A 16,930-nucleotide genomic window follows, 5' to 3' on the forward strand; every position below is an offset into this window, starting at 1 on the left:
TTTTTTGTTCTTTATTAAAATGAAAAGGTTGATCGAAGAGTGTGGGGCATCTAAGAGTGTGGCAACCCAGTAGTCAGGATTATTTTGAATTCTGATAATCTGAGGGTCATGTTGCAGGTAGTGCAGCAAGAATGCACTCATGTGTCTTGCGCATCTAGGAGCCCCAAGATTATTTTCCGGGCTAGATGCAGCTAAAAATTATTATTAATTTGAAAGCTGGTAGAGCTTAGTATAGATGGCCTAATAGAATCAGTACTGCAAACTACTACATGGCCCAAATTATTTTCCAGCCAAGATACAGATAAACATGATTAGTAATTTTAAATCTGGTGGAGTTTAGTATAGATGGCCTAATAGAATCAGTACTGCACACTGCTACAAGGCCCAAATTATTTTACAGCCAAGATACATATAAACATGATTAGTAAATTGAAAGCTTAAAACGGTTGGTGAGGTGATTTTAACAAATCATCAAGCTTTTACTCTCCCCAGGATGACACAGGGGTAGAAAAGTCCTTTCGGATCCATGATTTGTTCATCTATATGAACGTGAGTCTGTCTATATTATCAGTGGAGAGCCGCATGCGCTTTTCTGTCAGCACACCACCAGCAGCGCTGAACACACGTTCAGACAGAACGCTGGCTGCGGGGCATGACAAGATCTCCAAGGCGTAAGTGGCGAGCTCCGGCCATTTATCCAGATTGGAAGCCCAAAAAGAGCAAGGGTCCAGTGACACAGTCATGGCTTCAATGTTTACTTGGAGATACTCCTGTACCATCGTCTCTAGGCGTTGACTATGTGTCAGACTTCTTGTCTCCTGTGGCCTTGCAAAGGATGGGCTAAAAAAGTGGTGAAATGATTCCGCAAAATTGATGTTACCAGCAGATACTGTGCTTCTGTTACGGTTTGAGTGCTGAACACTCGACGTTCCCACGTTTGGCAAGTTGGAACTGTGAGATTCACTACGTGCACCACTGGTGTTTTGTGAAAAAGCACATGTAAGATTCTGCAACCGTCTCTGCTGATACTCCTGCATGTGTGCATCCCTTTCTATGGCAGGAATAATTTCTGCAAATTTACTTTTGTACCTGGGATCTAACAGTGTGGCAACCCAGTATTCAGGATTATTTCTAATTCTCAGAATTCGAGGGTCATGTTGCAGGTAGTGCAGCAAGAAGGCACTCATGTGTCTTGCGTATCCAGGAGCACCAAGTCCCTGTTGTGTTGGTGGCGAAGTAGCAATCATGCTTCCTTCCTCTGTCCTCTCCCCCCAACCTCGCACAACAGAAATGTGATCAAGGTCTCCCTCATCTGATGAGTCTTCCATCAGTTCGTCCTCCACTTCTTCCTGGGTTCCTGCACCTTCCTCACTAGTTTGGCTGCTACCATGCGCCCTGGTAAAACCATCTCCCCCACCCTCACATGCCTGCCGCCTTGGTGCTGCCGACCATCTGGACCTTGCAGATGTTAGCACTTCCGCATACAACTCCTCCTCCTCTACTTCCTCCACCTCCTCTTGTGCCACCACCTGACTCCGAATTCTGTTTAACATGTGCTCCAGCATGTAAATCACCGAAATAGTCATGCTGATAATGGCATCGTCAGCACTAAACATCTTCGTCGCCATTTCAAAACTGTGCAGAAGGGTGCATAGGTCCCTGATCTGAGACCACTCCTCCAGCGTGATTTGCCCCACCTCTGGATCTCGTTGGCCCAGGCTATACGTCAGAACGCATTGCACCAGGGTTTGACGGTGCTGCCACAGTCGCTGCAACATGTGCAGAGTTGAATTCCACCGGGTAGGCACATCGCATTTTAGCCGGTGAAGTGGCAGGCCCAACGACTTCTGTAGTGATGTAAGTCGCTGAGCTGTGGGATGCGAATGGCGGAAGTGAGCACACAGCGACCGTGCCCTCTGCAGAAGGCCATCTAGTCCGGGATAGTGGGCTAAAATTTGCTGGACAACCAGGTTCGACACGTGAGCCATACAAGGCATGTGTGTGACATTGCCCCGGTGAAGGGCCGCACCCAGGTTTCCAGCATTGTCGCACACGGCCTTCCCTGGTTTCAGGTACAGTGGAGACAACCATTCATAAAACTGGTTCACCAGAGCTGACCACAACTCCTCAGCTGTGTGACTCACATTTCCCAGACATTTCAAAGTAAAAACCGCCTGATAATGTTGAGCCCTGCTGCCAGCATAGTAAGGAGGTGTGCAGGATCCCTTCTGCGCAGTTAGAAAGCTTGTGGCATGACCAGACAGGCTTTGGGTGCAGGTGGAGGACCGAGAGGAGGTTGAGGAGGCAGAAGCAGTGGAGGAACTTTGAGATAAAGAGGATTGACGCACAACTCGTGGGGGCGGCAAGACTTGGACAGCAGCCCCTTGTCCTGCTGTCACCATAATTACCCAGTGCCCAGTCAGCGACATGTAACGCCCCTGTCCATGCCTACTCGTCCAAGTGTCTGTGGTGAAATGCACCCTGTCACACACAGAGTTTCTCAAAGAAGCGATGATGTTGTGTGCGACATGCTGGTGGAGCGCAGGCACACCTTTCTTTGAGAAATAGTGCCAACTGGGCATCTGGTACTGGGGCACTGCGACGGACATAAGGTCTCAAAAATCCTCTGTGTCCACCAGGCGGAAAGACAGCATTTCTGTAGCCAAGAGCTTGCAGATGGTGAAATTCAACCACTTAGCTTTCTCATGGCTAGGAGGAAATGGTCTTTTACTTGTCCACATCTGATGGACCGAGGCCTGGCTGTTTTGCTTAGACAGGGTTGAGAAGGGTGTCCCTGGCACACTGCCGGTCTGTGAGGAAGATGCAGGCGGACCTGATAGGTTGCCATGATCCAAAGGTGGTGCTATCGATGTCGGACAGCGCTGAACACCAGCTCGTGTTTCCACCTCCAAAGAAAATGATGACCTGCCAATCACGCTGGCTGTTGCGGTTAAAGAGGTGTCAGGTCTGCGTCGTAAAACAGGTGTGACTGCTGTCCCCCCAGTCACAGAGGATGAAGAGGTGGTTGGCCCGGCTGGCTAGGCCGCATTGTATCACAGTGAGCTTCCCACTGCAACTTATGCTTCATATCCATGTGTCAGTTCATGCATGAAGTACTCAAACTATGGATTTTTTGGCCTCTACTTAGCTTTTGCTGACAAATGTTACAGATAACACGAGTTGGGTCATCTTTATCGATCTGAAAAAATGCCCAGGCTATGCAATGCTTAGCACCCATGCGACCTGAAGAGCCACCACGACTTGTGGTGAGAGGCAGAGTTGTGTTTGAGGATGCAGTTATTGATGTGCTTCCAGTACTACATCTCTGTCCAGGAAGGCGCAACCTGACCTCGTCGTCACTAGCATCCTCCTCCACCTCCTCTGCTGACCTCATCGACTGGCTGACTGTGGATTGACAGTAAGTGGGATCTCCAACCTCGTCAACATCACCCTATGTGTTATCACACCTGTCGTCCTCAGAGCCAACCTCTTCCTGCCCTGACAAAAAACTAAAGTTGTCGCTCCAATCAGGTATTTGAGTCTCATCATCATCTTCCTCATTGTCTCCACCAACAGGAGTTACAGTGTGGGAACTTGGGTCGACATTATGGTCAGAACCTTCTGCGTCTGGTCCTGGATCCGACTCATAAAGATTCTGAGCATCAGTGCTGATCATTTCCTTGTCTCGATTAACAGAAGCTCTGGAGCCGACCTCTGATTCCCAGGCTATAGTATGAGTAAACAGCTCTGAAGACTCAACCATCTTTTCTACCCCATACTCAGACGGGCAGCTGGAGACTTGGGAGCTGTGAGGAAGCAAGTGCGATTGGGGTGACACCTCTGAGGACTGGAGTATTTGTGACGTTGAAGTTGAGGTGGAGGAGAGCCCACTTAAAGGAGCACTTAATATCCGTTGAAGCACCTGCTGTTTTTGTGCCTCATCTGGAATTTGTAGCGATTGGCGTGGCCATAAGAAAGAGATCTTACTACATTGTCCGCTAAAAGAAGTAGACATTTTAGTTTGGCTGGAAGATGGTCTTTCTTCTGCAGATGTTACTGTTGCTTTAACACCTACACCACGGACACAACCTTTTTTCCCTTCCCAACATGCCTATTCCCCTTTCCCACAGCAGCAGGCCCTTTTCCACTCATTTTGGTGGTTAACTAATTCACAACTCTGGAGTTGTTTGCCAAAAAACAATGGATGGGAACCGAGCAGAGCTGAGTGGCCAAACTGTGGTATTAGCCCAAAAGTATTGGCTGGGTTAGATGCAGATAAAAATAATTTTGAATTTGCAACCTGGTGGAGGTTAGTATAGATGGACTAATAGAACAAGTCCCACACACTGCTACAAGCCGAAATATTTTTACAGAGCTAGATGCAGATAAAAATTATATTGAATTTGCAACCTGGTGGAGGTTAGTATAGATGGACTAATAGAACAAGTCCCACACACTGCTACAAGCCGAAATATTTTTTCAGAGCTAGATGCAGAAAAAAATTATATTGAATTTGCAACCTGGTGGAGGTCAGCATAGATGGACTATTAGAACAAGTCCCACACACTGCTACAAGCCGAAATATATTTTTTCAGAGCTAGGTGCAGAAAAAAATTATATTGAATTTGCAACCTGGTGGAGGTTAGTATAGATGGACTAATAGAACAAGTCCCACACACTGCTACAAGCCGAAATATATTTCAGAGCTAGATGCAGAAAAAAATTATATTGAATTTGCAACCTGGTGGAGGTTAGTATAGATGGACTAATAGAACAAGTCCCACACACTGCTACAAGCCGAAATATATTTCAGAGCTAGATGCAGAAAAAAATTATATTGAATTTGCAACCTGGTGGAGGTTAGTATAGATGGACTAATAGAACAAGTCCCACACACTGCTACAAGCCGAAATATTTTTTCAGAGCTAGATGAAGAAAAAAATTATATTGAATTTGCAACCTGGTGGAGGTTAGTATATATGGACCAGTAGAACAAGTCCCACACACTGCTACAAGCCAAAATATTTTTTCAGAGCTAGACGCAGAAAAATATTATATTGAATTTGCAACCTGGTGGAGGTTAGTATAGATGGACTAATAGAACATGTCCCACATACTGCTACAAGCCGAAATATTTTTTCAGAGCTAGAAGCAGATTTAAATTTTATTGAATTTGCAACCTGGTGGAGGTTAGTATAGATGGACTAATAGAACAAGTCCCACACACTGCTACAAGCCGAAATAGTTTTTCAGAGCTAGATGCAGATAAAAATTATATTGAATTTGCAACTTGGTGGAGGTTAGTATAGATGGACTAATAGAATGATGCTATGCCCAAAAGGTTTTACTTCACTAGGTGCAGTAAAAAAATTGGTATTCTATACACAGCAGGTGTAGCTTGCAACACAGATAGGCTACTCCACTGACTAACACACACTGCAAGAGGCCAAAAATGATTTGCTTTGCTAGATTTAGCCAAATGCTGTGAAAAAAACTTGCACAGCACTGGCACAGACCTGCCTGGCAAAAAGTGATAGAAACTGATGTAGCCTAGCCCTCAAAAGGACTGCAATTACAATTAGTCTTTACTCCCAACCTAACTATTTAAGAGCACGGACCTGCCTGATAAAAGTGATAGGAACTGATGTAACCTAGCCCTGAAAAGGACTGCAATTAAAATTAGTCTTTACTCCCAACCTATCTATTTAAGAGCACAGACCTGCTTGATAAAAGTCGTAGGAAATGATGTAACCGAGTCCTTAAAAGGACTGCAATCGCAACTATTCGCTACTCCCAAGCTATCTGTAGATTTGTGCGAAAATTGGCTTGAAATTAACAAAATATAGCGCACACAGCAACAGCGGTGCCGTCTAACACGCAGCTGCAGCAGTGAGAAAATGGTGGCGACGGGGAAAATGGCTTGGTCTTATAGGGCAAGGACATGTGACATACACTGCCAATGACACATGCCCTTGCTTGTGTGAAAAAAAGCAGTTCATTCCGTGTGTGCGCTGCTGATAGGCTGACAGATTGCACCTCCCCACTGTAAATGCGGGAAAGAGAAAAAAAAATGGAGATCTTCATTATTTCTGCAGAGATCCATCCCCTGCCCCTCCCCCCCACCCCGCTGTACACTCAAACTGCGTATTAACATTAATTTTCAGCATTAGTGAGAAAAAATCCAGTTATGATTTTGGTGCTCGAACAGTTATCGAACATAGCCTCGAACAGCCGAATTTTTTTCAAATCGTTCGTGTTCGCCGAACGGCTCGAACACCGCCCAAAACAGCTCGAATTTGAGATTGGCGAACAGTTAAATTCGAACACCGCTCATCTCTAGTAATTACAAAACATCCACTCTCCATTGGTTTCGGCAAGAGGACAATTGGACTACGACCACCCACTCTTTGACTCCTCTATCACCCCGAGGACTTGCATCCTCTTTACCTCGTCGGAGATCACCTTCCGGTGTGCTTCCGCAATCCGGCATGGCTTCAGATTCACTCTTACATGTGGCTCTGTCAGTACATCATGCTTGACCATCTGAGTGTGCCCCGGCAACACTGAGAATAACTCCCGATTTCGCTGTAGTAGTTCTCAACATTGTTTCTTCTGTGCCGGCGATAGAGTCTCTGCTATAGTGACCTCTTCCACCTTGCCTTCAGGAGCGGCTCCGAGGCAAGGAATTTCCACCAGTTTACCCTCCCGCCACTACTTGAGCAAGTTCACATTGTATACTTGGTGCGGCTTTCTTCGGCCAGGCTGGTGGACTCGGTAGTTCGCTTCACTGAGCTTCTCCACCACATTATACGAGCCTTGCCACTTGGCCAGGAACGTGATCCCCAGGCTGCAATTGTCTCAGCCTTGCTGAATAGTTATACACCCTCGCCAGGGCTTCCTGCGCCTGGAGGAGATATTCCTTCACGATGGGCATCACTTTTGCCATTCTCTCCTGTAACTGGGCGACATGTTCGATGATGATGCTCCGGTGGGGGGTGATCTCAGCCTCCCAGGTTTCCTTGGTGCCCTGCAGTGTCAAGTCATAATATGCCTTTTGGGGTTCACCTGACAAATATGGTGCCAGAAGCTCTGCCCACTGTTGTGGTGGAAGTTTCTCCCAATCTGCCACCCTCTCAAAGACTGTCAGAAAGGCTTCTACATCATCCCCAAGAGGTCATCTTCTGCATGGCCCATCTTACAGCCTTCCTGACGTGGGAGTCATCAGTTGGCCCTGGGGGTGGGGCGGCCGCCCTGCCCTGGATGGCATCAGCCAGAAGCTGAATCTGCTGCTGCTGCTCCTGCTGGTGCTGCTGCTGCGCCTTTTGCTGCAACTGAATCTGTTGCAGCAACAATTTGGTCGTCTCCTGGTGTTGCTGCTGCATGCTCTGCTGGCTGTGCAGGTGCTGCTGCTGGTACTGTGCCTGCAGTGCCTGCTAATGCTGCAGCTGCTGCTGGTGCTGGGTTTGTTGCACCTGCTGTGCCAGCAACAGATGTTTAAGCAGGTCCTCCATGCTGTTGGATTTCTCTGGTTGGCTGGTGAACTTTACCCAGGACATCCACCTGTCTATGTGGCAGATACACGTGTTCCTGGAATCTTGCCAGCACTCTCACACCAACTATGGTAGGACTACTCGCTTGGCCACTTTCAGAAGTAGACTCAGGAACCCTGGATTTCTTTGCAGGTTTTATTAACAGCATAAAACTCTGCACTCCAGCAAAGAAAACACAGCCTTACTTGTCAAAACAACAAAACAAAAGATAAACTGTAGCACAGTCCATATATGTGTGTGCAGTTCGCCCACAGAGGTTATACCCAGCCTTCAGCTCTCTACTGGGTTATGGCTGTCGAGTCTGGAGACCTTGACTCTCAAAACACAAGACCGAGAAAAATAAACAGGACTGTGCATTTAAACGTTGCTCAGCCACACCCTGAGGTGGAGGTATGGGGAATGATATCCCTCCCATCTCAAGGTCATTCCCCTAAAATCACGCCCTTTAAGTGAGTTAACCCTCCAGCATTTAACATGCTGGCAGAGAGTGTATTGATTTTAGTTCACACAGGCTTGCAACCTGTGTGAGACATACCTCCCATCATAAATCATACCATTGACTCTGTCACAATATATATGTATATATATATATATATATATATATATATATATATATATTGTAACATGGCCGCCGGACATGACCTTGAGGGGAGATATGTATCGCTGAGGTTGGCAGCTTCAGTAATGTAAAACCGGGAAAACATGCTCCAGCACACACAGTGCTGAGAGAGTTAATAGGGCGTATCAGGGCCGGTTTTTTCGAGCAGCCATAAGAGACAGGTAGAATTAGCTGCTCACATATACCCACAACAGGGTGTATGTATAAAATGGAGACACAGTATCTCATTCAGTGTTTGTGGCTGGAGGTGTGTAGACATTCAGTGTGTCCGTGCTAAAAGACACTGACTGTGAGTGGGCGAACCCACACTACTATATGGACTGTTTATTTTCCTGTTTTGTTACTTTGTTCCAGAGAAGGCTGTGTTTTTTTCCTTTGGAAGTGCGGTTTGTGAAGCTGGAATAAACTTGCCTTGGACATTTTAAAGAGACGGTGTCCTGTGCCTACCTCTAATGCGGCTGAGAGAGTACAAAACCCTACTATATACAGCTCTGGCAAAAATTAAGAGACCACTGCAAAATTTTCATTTTCTCTGATTTTTCTCTTTATAGGTATATTTTTGAGTAAAATGTACATTGTTGTTTTATTCTATAAACTACTGACAACATGTCTCCGAAATTCAAAGCTAAAAATTTTGTATTTATTTGCAGCAAATGAGAAATCGTCAAAATAATAAAAAAGAAACAGTGCTTTCAGACCTCAAATAATGCAAAGGAAACACGTTCTTATTCATTTAGAAAAAACAATACTCATGTTTTACCTCAGGAAGAGTTCAGAAATCATTATTTGGTGGAATAACCATGATTTGAAAAAAAATTTCTTTCCAAATCAGACAATGTGATTTTCAGGATTTGTTTTCTCATTTTGTCTCTCATAGTTGAGGTCTACCTATGATGTCAATTACAGGCCACTCTTATCTTGAGACAATTGCTGGCTGACTAAATACTTTTTTTCCCCACTGTATGTACTTGTGAAACCTTCATGATTAGCTCACCTACCAATTTTTAAGTTGTCAATTTCCGTTTTTTCAGTGTTTGCTTAAATTACCTTGTATATACATCATTTTAAAAATAAACTAGGTAATAAAACTAACTTTTTATTCACCCCTTCCCAACATTTACAGTATATATACATCATTGCTGAGAAGGACTTCTCGACCAATGCAGTAGGTATACGTCATGGTAATCGCCCGTGATGGTGCTAGCCCACGATCATGCGCAGTGCATGATCTAGCAACTTTGTGTGCCAGTGCAGCACTGATAATCTATAAGGCATAGGAATGCTGCTGCATCCCTATGCTTTATAAGCAATCAGGCTGAAAAAAGTGAAAGTCTCATAATGGAACAAAGTAAAACAGTAAAAAAAAAAAAAAAAAAAAAAAATGTATATATTGTACCCATAAATAAATATTTTTACGAAAAAATAAACAAAAAAAGTACACATATTTGGTCTTGCCACATCTGAAACGACTTTACCTGTAAAACTATCCCACTAGCAGAAGCGTAGTTACCGGGAGTAAGAGGGGCGGGGCCCCGCTCTCTCAGGGGCCCACCCGGAGCTATGCTAGTGCAAATATATGGACGTGGGGCAGAGCAGGGAGACTCGATGTCCCTGCACTGCCAGGCGGCCGCTATGCGGGTCCTTGTTTATTTTTTTATAGTGATGCATTATACTATATACTCTGCCTATGGGGGTGCATTATTCTATATTCTCTGCTTAAGGGGGTGCATCATACTATATACTCTGCCTATGGGGATGTATTATACTATATATTTTGCCTATGAGGGTGAATAATACTATATACTCTGCCTATGGGGATGCATTATACTATATACTCTGCCTATGGGGGTGCATCGTACTACATACACTGCCTATAGAGGTGCATTATACTATATTCTCTCCCTAAGGGGTTGAATTATACTATAGACACTGCCTATAGGGGAGCATTATATTATATACTCTGCCTATGGGGGTGCATTATACTATAGACTCTGCCTATGGGGGTGCATTATACTATAAACTCTGCCTATGGGGGTGCATCATACTATATAGACTGCCTATGGTGGTGCACTATACTATATACTCCGCCTATGGGGTTACATTATACTATATGGAGGCCTATGGGGGTGCATTATACTCTATAGTCTGCCTATGGAGAATGTATTATACTATAAAGGCCTATGGGAAGTGCATTATACTATATTGGGGACTATCTGGTGCATTATACTATATGTTGGATATTTAGGGGGCCATCATACAGTGTGGGAGATAACATGGGGTCTTTTTATAGTGTGGGGGCCATCATTCATTTGGAGCCATCAGTTTGGAGGCTACTAAGGGGTCAGTAGATTGTGTGGGGGTACTATACAGTGAGGGTGTATTATACTGTATTATACTGTGTATAGGAGAGCATCATACTGTGTTGAGAGGAGCTGTACATGGGGGGAGACTCAGGACATTATTAACTGTTAAGTGGGCACTTATCATAATAGGGGAATTCGGGCTATTATGACTGTCAAAGGGGCAAACAGAGGGCACTATTACTTTCAAGGGGGCAAAATGTGGGCTTTGTTTTCTAGGGCATTTCTATAGTCTAGAGGTTTGTGTTACGCTCGCGCCCGGACTGACTGGCGTGAGCGTGATTAGTGATCCCACTGTACCATGAACCGAGGAGTGCCTGGAGGGGCGTAACTAAGTATCAACCCAATCCGACCAAGGTCGCACGGCGGCTTAGTCGACTCCGTGGACCAAGGAGGAACCGAGCAGAGGGACCAGGTGCAACTCCAGGTCAGACCCCGGTCACAGTTGTTGACCCACACCGGGGAATGCAGGAACAGGCAGGTAGATTGGCATACAGGCAGGTGGGTATTGGCAAGTATGGCTGGTATGCAGACAGGTGGGCACTGGCAAGCATGGCTGGTATGCAGACAGGGAGATACTGACAAGCACGGCTGGAGTGCAGACCGGGAGGTACTAGCAGGTTGGAGCGCAGGCTGGATAGGGTCCATTACAGACTGGGAGACAGGTACATAGCCGCAGATGTGGTAGACAAGCAGAGTAAAGTGAAACTGCCGGAGTGGTGGGCAAGTCAGAGCAGAGAGAAACCGCTGGTGCGGTGAGCAAGGCAGAGCAGAGAGAAACCGCCGGAGCGGTGGGCAAGTCAGAGCAGAGAGAAGCCGCCGGAGCAGTGGGTAAGGCAGAGCAGAGGGAAACCGGTGGAGTGGTAGACAAGTCAGAGCAGAGAGAAACCACTGGTGTGGTGAGAAAAGCAGAGCAGAGAGAAGCCGCCGGAGCGGTGGGCAAGTCAGAGCAGAGAGAAACCGCCGGAGCGGTGGGTAAGGCAAAGCAGAGGGAAGCCACTGGAGCGGTGGGAAGTTAGAGCAGAGAGAAACCGCCAGAGTGGTGGGTAAGGCAGAGCAGAGGGAAACCGCTGGAGCGGTGGGCAAGTCAGAGCTGAGAGAAACCGCCGGAGCGGTGGACCAGGCAGAGAGGACAGGGCTCTATTCATATAGAACAGACTGGAAAATACAGGAAGATATCGAGGAAGAGAAAAGGGGCAAGCAGAACCAGATACACAAAAGGTACTTACTATGAAGTAGCGAGTGGACACAAAACTCAAAGACAGAAGTACAGAGACAACGAGTTGGAATTAGGTGCAGGTTCAGATACTGCAGGAAAAGGGAAGGTAAGGACATAGAGAAAAACAGGTAACAGACTAGGATACAGTTCAGACAGGAACTGCTACTGCAAGGAGATACAAGAACGAGCCTGGGAATACAGCCCCCAGAGTGGCGGAAACAGACTAGAAGTCACAGGTAACAGGCCTGAGAGTACAGCCCCCAGAGTAGCGGAAACAGAGAAGAAGTCAGAGATAACAGGTCTGGGAATGCAGCCCCTAGAGTAGCGGAAACAGACTAGAAGTCAGAAATAACAGGTCTGGGAATGCAACCCCCAGAGTGGCGGAAACAGACTTGAAGTCAGAGATAACAGGACAGGACCTGGCAATACAATTGCAAAGACAAACTGAGTGAAGGTGTTGCTCAGGCCCCTCCTACTGGGTGGAGGAGGATTAAATATTCAGTGACTCACAGCAATAGGCTGGAGACGCATTAGGGGTGCACCCACAGCAGCTGTAAGAATCAGGAAGTAACCGGGCTGCCGCCCTAAGCAGTCAGCCAAGGGACATGCACACAGCATGAACTGGAGCAGGAATAGCAGACTGGACAGACAAGTAAGATTGCGGTCTTGCATAGTGGGAGGTGGTGCACTATGCAAGCATGCCGCCAGGGATGTTACAGTTTGTTTTACTATTTAGAGGGCACACAGTACCACACAGCAGGTGCAGTAATAGGGACATGGCAGAAGCGGCTCACTATTGGGGTATCAGCAGGATGAGGAGTTTGTGCATGTTGGGAATAGGTGGGGATGGTGCCTGAAATGTGCCTGAAATGTAAGGAGTCAAATGTGTCTATGTTGTAATCTCTGTAGATGAGTCCTGGATGGAGAAGTTGCCGTGTCGGTCTGGGCCAGATGGAAAAGACGGGAAAAGTGAACGATTTCATCAGAAAGAATGTCACCTGTCAGGTACTATATATAAGTGTACAGTAATTTCTTTAGTGTTCTGTATGACTGGTATCTTCCACTTTATGGTCACCATATAGCAGTAATATCAATGTTGGTCTTTCTATAGAGATTTTTTTAGTAACAGCGCGGTTATCTGCTGAGGTTCTCCTACATCCACTATTAGGGTGCTCCACCATAGTTGTAATCAGGGTTACCAAGTTGGGGTCAACTCAGAAGTTTCGCCTCCCCTGAATCAAAACCCTGGCTACACCTCTGCCCACTAGTTAATCGCTTCAGTGAACACCGTAAAAAAATAAATAAAAAACGAGCCAAAAAACTATACTTTATCTTGATACTGCCAAACAAAAAGTGGAGTAAAACGTGATCAAAAAGATGAATGTTAAAAAAAAATAGTATCTCTGAAAACTTCATTTTGTCCCGCAAAAATCAAGCCACCAAACAGCTCCATCAGCAGAAAAATAAAAAAGTTATAGCTCTCAGAATAAAGTGATGCAAAAATAATTATTTTTTCTATAAAATCGTTTTTATTGCATAAAAGTGCCAAAACATAAAAAGAGATACAAATTTGGTATCACTGTAATCATACTGACCCGAAGAATAAAGCTGCCTTATCAATTTTACCACACGCGGAACAGCATAAAAAAAGGCAAAAAAATAATTCCTGAATTGCTGGTTTTTGTTCATTCTGTCTCATAAAAATCAGAATAGAAAATGATCAAAAAATATCACGTGCCTGAAAATGGTATCAATAAAAACGTCAACTTGTCCTGCAAAAATCAAGCCATCACATGACACTGTCGGACGAATTTTAAAAAAATTATAGGTCTCAAAATATGGTGATGTAAAAACTAGTTTTTGTAATAAAAAGCTTATTTTAGTGTGTGAGAGCAGCCAAACATAAAAACCCGCTATAAATCTGGTATCGCTGTATTCGCACTGACCCGAAGAATAAAGTCATCTAATCACTTATACCGCACGAGGAACAACGTAAAAAATAAAACCAATACTTGACCTGCCGTTGATTTATTCATTCTTCCTCGGCTCACATTTATCCTGTGCTGAGCGCTTACACCGGGGTTTCCATGTAGAACTCTGAAATACGTGATTCAGACAGAACCCCCAGCGGGGCTTTCACGTTACTGGTAGCACAAAGGCTCTGGAAAAGTGCTATGGCTCCTCGCCCCTCAAAAGAAATTCAGCAAATTCTGTGCTCACAAATCCAAATGCCCCCCTCCCTTCTGAGCCCCACAGAGTGCCTAAACCTAATTTAGCCCCCATGTTTGTCATTTTAATAACGATGAGAGCCCACCTAATTTACAGTTGCGTGTCTCCAGAAACATGAGCTGGGCACAACATACTAGTCACTACTACGTACTGGTCACTGCAACGTACAGGTCACTACAACGACAGTTGGCAATTTTCACTCAGAAACATCCGGCAAAAATGGTTTTGTAAATTTTGCTGGAAAAATGGGAAATCGCTGGTCAATTTTAACCCTTTTAGCTTCCTAACAAAAAAAAAATATGTTTCCAAATTTGTGCTGATGTAAGGTAGACATGTGGGAAATGTAATTTATTAACTATTTTGTGTGGCATAACTCTCTGATTTACAAGCATAAAAATTGAAAGTTTCAAAATTGCTACATTTTAGATATTTCTCCAAATTTCCATTTTTTCACAAATAAAGATGTCATATCGAAGAAATTTTACCACTATAATAAAATACAATATGTCACTAGAAAACATTCTCAGAATCAGTGGAATCCGTTGACGCGTTCCAGAGCTATTAACTCATAAAGTGATACTGGTTAAAATTGTCAAATTTTGGCCGGTCATGAAGATGAAAACAGGATCGGGGGTGAAGGAGTTAAGATATCTGTTGTATTTCGTTCCTGGCACATCTTTTTCTTTCTTTTGGCTATTTATCTACCCTTGTGCCCTATGGTGACCTGTTACTTTTGTGGGTTAAGTGAGATGTATTGGTAAAAACGTCTGAAGTACCTGTGTTTTGTCAATAGCAAAAACTTGAATTGTTTTTTCCAGACAAACTTTTCCTGAGCCTAATTTCTGAACCCGTCCAGAATCAATACAGTAAGCTCTAGACTCTCAGTCAATGAAATCAATGTTGGCAATAAATGGTTCTTGAAAGACAAAATTGTTGTGAGACAGGGTAGTTAGGAGACCCAAAGTCAGATACCAGGAGGGCTCATAGTACACAGGGGAAAACAATGGCGTGGTCAATTAATATTCCGAGGTCACATGCTAGGAGGGTACATCAAGATAAGGGGATAAGACAAACGGAGAGTCAGAGGTCAAGTCCGGGGTCAGGTACCTGAGGTCAGAGAGTGTCAATAGCCAAAGGGATAACAAACATGAATTGCCATGACAAATCCTAGGTCCGGCAACAAGATCAAGGAATGAGACACAAAGCAAAGCACACACCAAACACACAAAGCAACAACTGACTATGGTCTGGTCATAGCTAGCCAGCTAAATAGCTAGCAAATAATTAAGGACAGGAAGCACCGTGAGGTACAACCGCAGGCTACACCAGAGTGAGCAACAGGGCAATCAATCAAAATGCCAATAGCAGAGCACACCCCATCATCAGATTGGACGACTAGGCTGTCGCTCACAATACTGACAGTACAGGGCAGCTGATCTGTCACTCACAGTGTCCCTAGGCCACAGTGAATGATAAAACCATGACAACCATTTAAAATTTCCTATTCTACAGAATTGCAATGTACAGTATCCTGTGACAGAGTCACTGGTGGTATATGCGAGGGGAGGTATGTGTCACTACGGCTGCTAGCCTGTGTGAACTGTACCTACAACTTTTCCCCAACATGTTATATGTTGGGGGTGTAGTCACAATTGTGAAGGGAGTGGTTTGGTGTGAATGACATAGAGATCGGGTGGGAAGTCATTCACCATACCTCCCCTCAGGGTGTGGCTGAGCAAGCTAAAATGCTCAGGCACAATTTTTTTTTCTCTGGTGTGATCTGAAGAGTGAAGTCTCCAGACTGTGTGTGGAAGCTAGAGAGCGCCACCAAAGGACTATGCTGAAAGGCTTGTGATTAGAGATGAGCGGTGTTCGACTAGAACTGTTCGCCAATCTCAAATTCGAGCTGTTTTGGGCGGTGTTCGAGTTGTTCGACGAACCCGAACGATTTGCAAAAAAATCGGCTGTTCGAGGTTATGTTCGATAACTGTTCGTGCACCAAAAGCGTGTCCTGCATGTCTGGCACTATTTAGAGCACCATTCATGCAGGGATTGTCTGCCACTCACTGTAATGCCACAGCCATGGTGGTTGTGGCATTACAGTGATTGCCCAAATCGATGGGAACAGTGCCAACAGTGAAACATGAAAAGCCGGCAATTCAGCAGCGGCATACACCTGTACCCGACAATTTAGAACCGAAAGAATAGAGCTTCACACATAGATTAGATAGATATAAACATGTCAGCCACACATATACGAAGTACAGTGAAAGTGCTGCTTACTGTACTTGTCATTTAGCGTAAAGGATTTATCAAAAAAAATAATAGTGTTTTCATGCACCGTCTCTTTTAAAAAGCCGGCCGGCAATTCAGCATCTGTACCCGACAATTTATAACAGAAAGAATAGAGAATCACACATAGATTAGATAGATAGAAACATGTCAGTCACATATATATGAAGTACAGTGACAGTGTTGATTACTGTACTTGTCATTTAGTGTAAAGGATTTATTTAAAAAAATAATAGTGTTTTCATGCACCGTCTCTTTAAAAAAGCCGGCCGGCAATTCAGCAGCGGTACCCGACAATTTATAACAGACAGAATAGAGCTTCACACATAGATTAGATAGATAGAAACATGTCAGTCACATATATATGAAGTACTGTGACAGTGTTGGTTACTGTACTTGTCATTTAGTATTAAAATAAAGGATTTATTATTAAAAAAATTGGCGTGGGGTTCCCCTTAATTTTAGGCTCTAGCGGAGGTTAAGCAGACGGCTGGGGCAGATGTTTGAAGCCTGGGAAGGGGGTAATACCCACGGAGCTTCCCAGGCTACTAATATCAGCCCCCAGCTGAATACATAGCCTTTACTAGCTATTAAAATGGGGGACCCCCCAAAAAAAATGACGTTGGGTCCCCCCTAATTTAATAGCTAGCAAAGGCTAGGC

The 16,930-nt window shown here is 44.7% G+C and overlaps 1 long non-coding RNA gene across 2 annotated transcripts in view; it reads left to right on the top strand.

Moving 5' to 3' along the window:
• LOC141271337 (uncharacterized) overlaps positions 1-16,930 on the top strand; it is a 150,996-nt gene that overhangs the window by 6,588 nt on the left and 127,478 nt on the right. For both annotated transcript variants that reach the window (XR_012321899.1, XR_012321898.1), the window contains exon 2: positions 12,658-12,753. This is a non-coding gene — a long non-coding RNA (uncharacterized lncRNA). The remainder of the gene's footprint in view (positions 1-12,657; positions 12,754-16,930) is intronic.

The sequence above is a fragment of the Phyllobates terribilis genome, unplaced genomic scaffold, assembly GCF_046119375.1.
Source record: "Phyllobates terribilis strain yellow unplaced genomic scaffold, ASM4611937v1 Scaffold_5__5_contigs__length_657084704, whole genome shotgun sequence".
In the NCBI taxonomy this organism is placed as follows: domain Eukaryota; kingdom Metazoa; phylum Chordata; class Amphibia; order Anura; family Dendrobatidae; genus Phyllobates; species Phyllobates terribilis.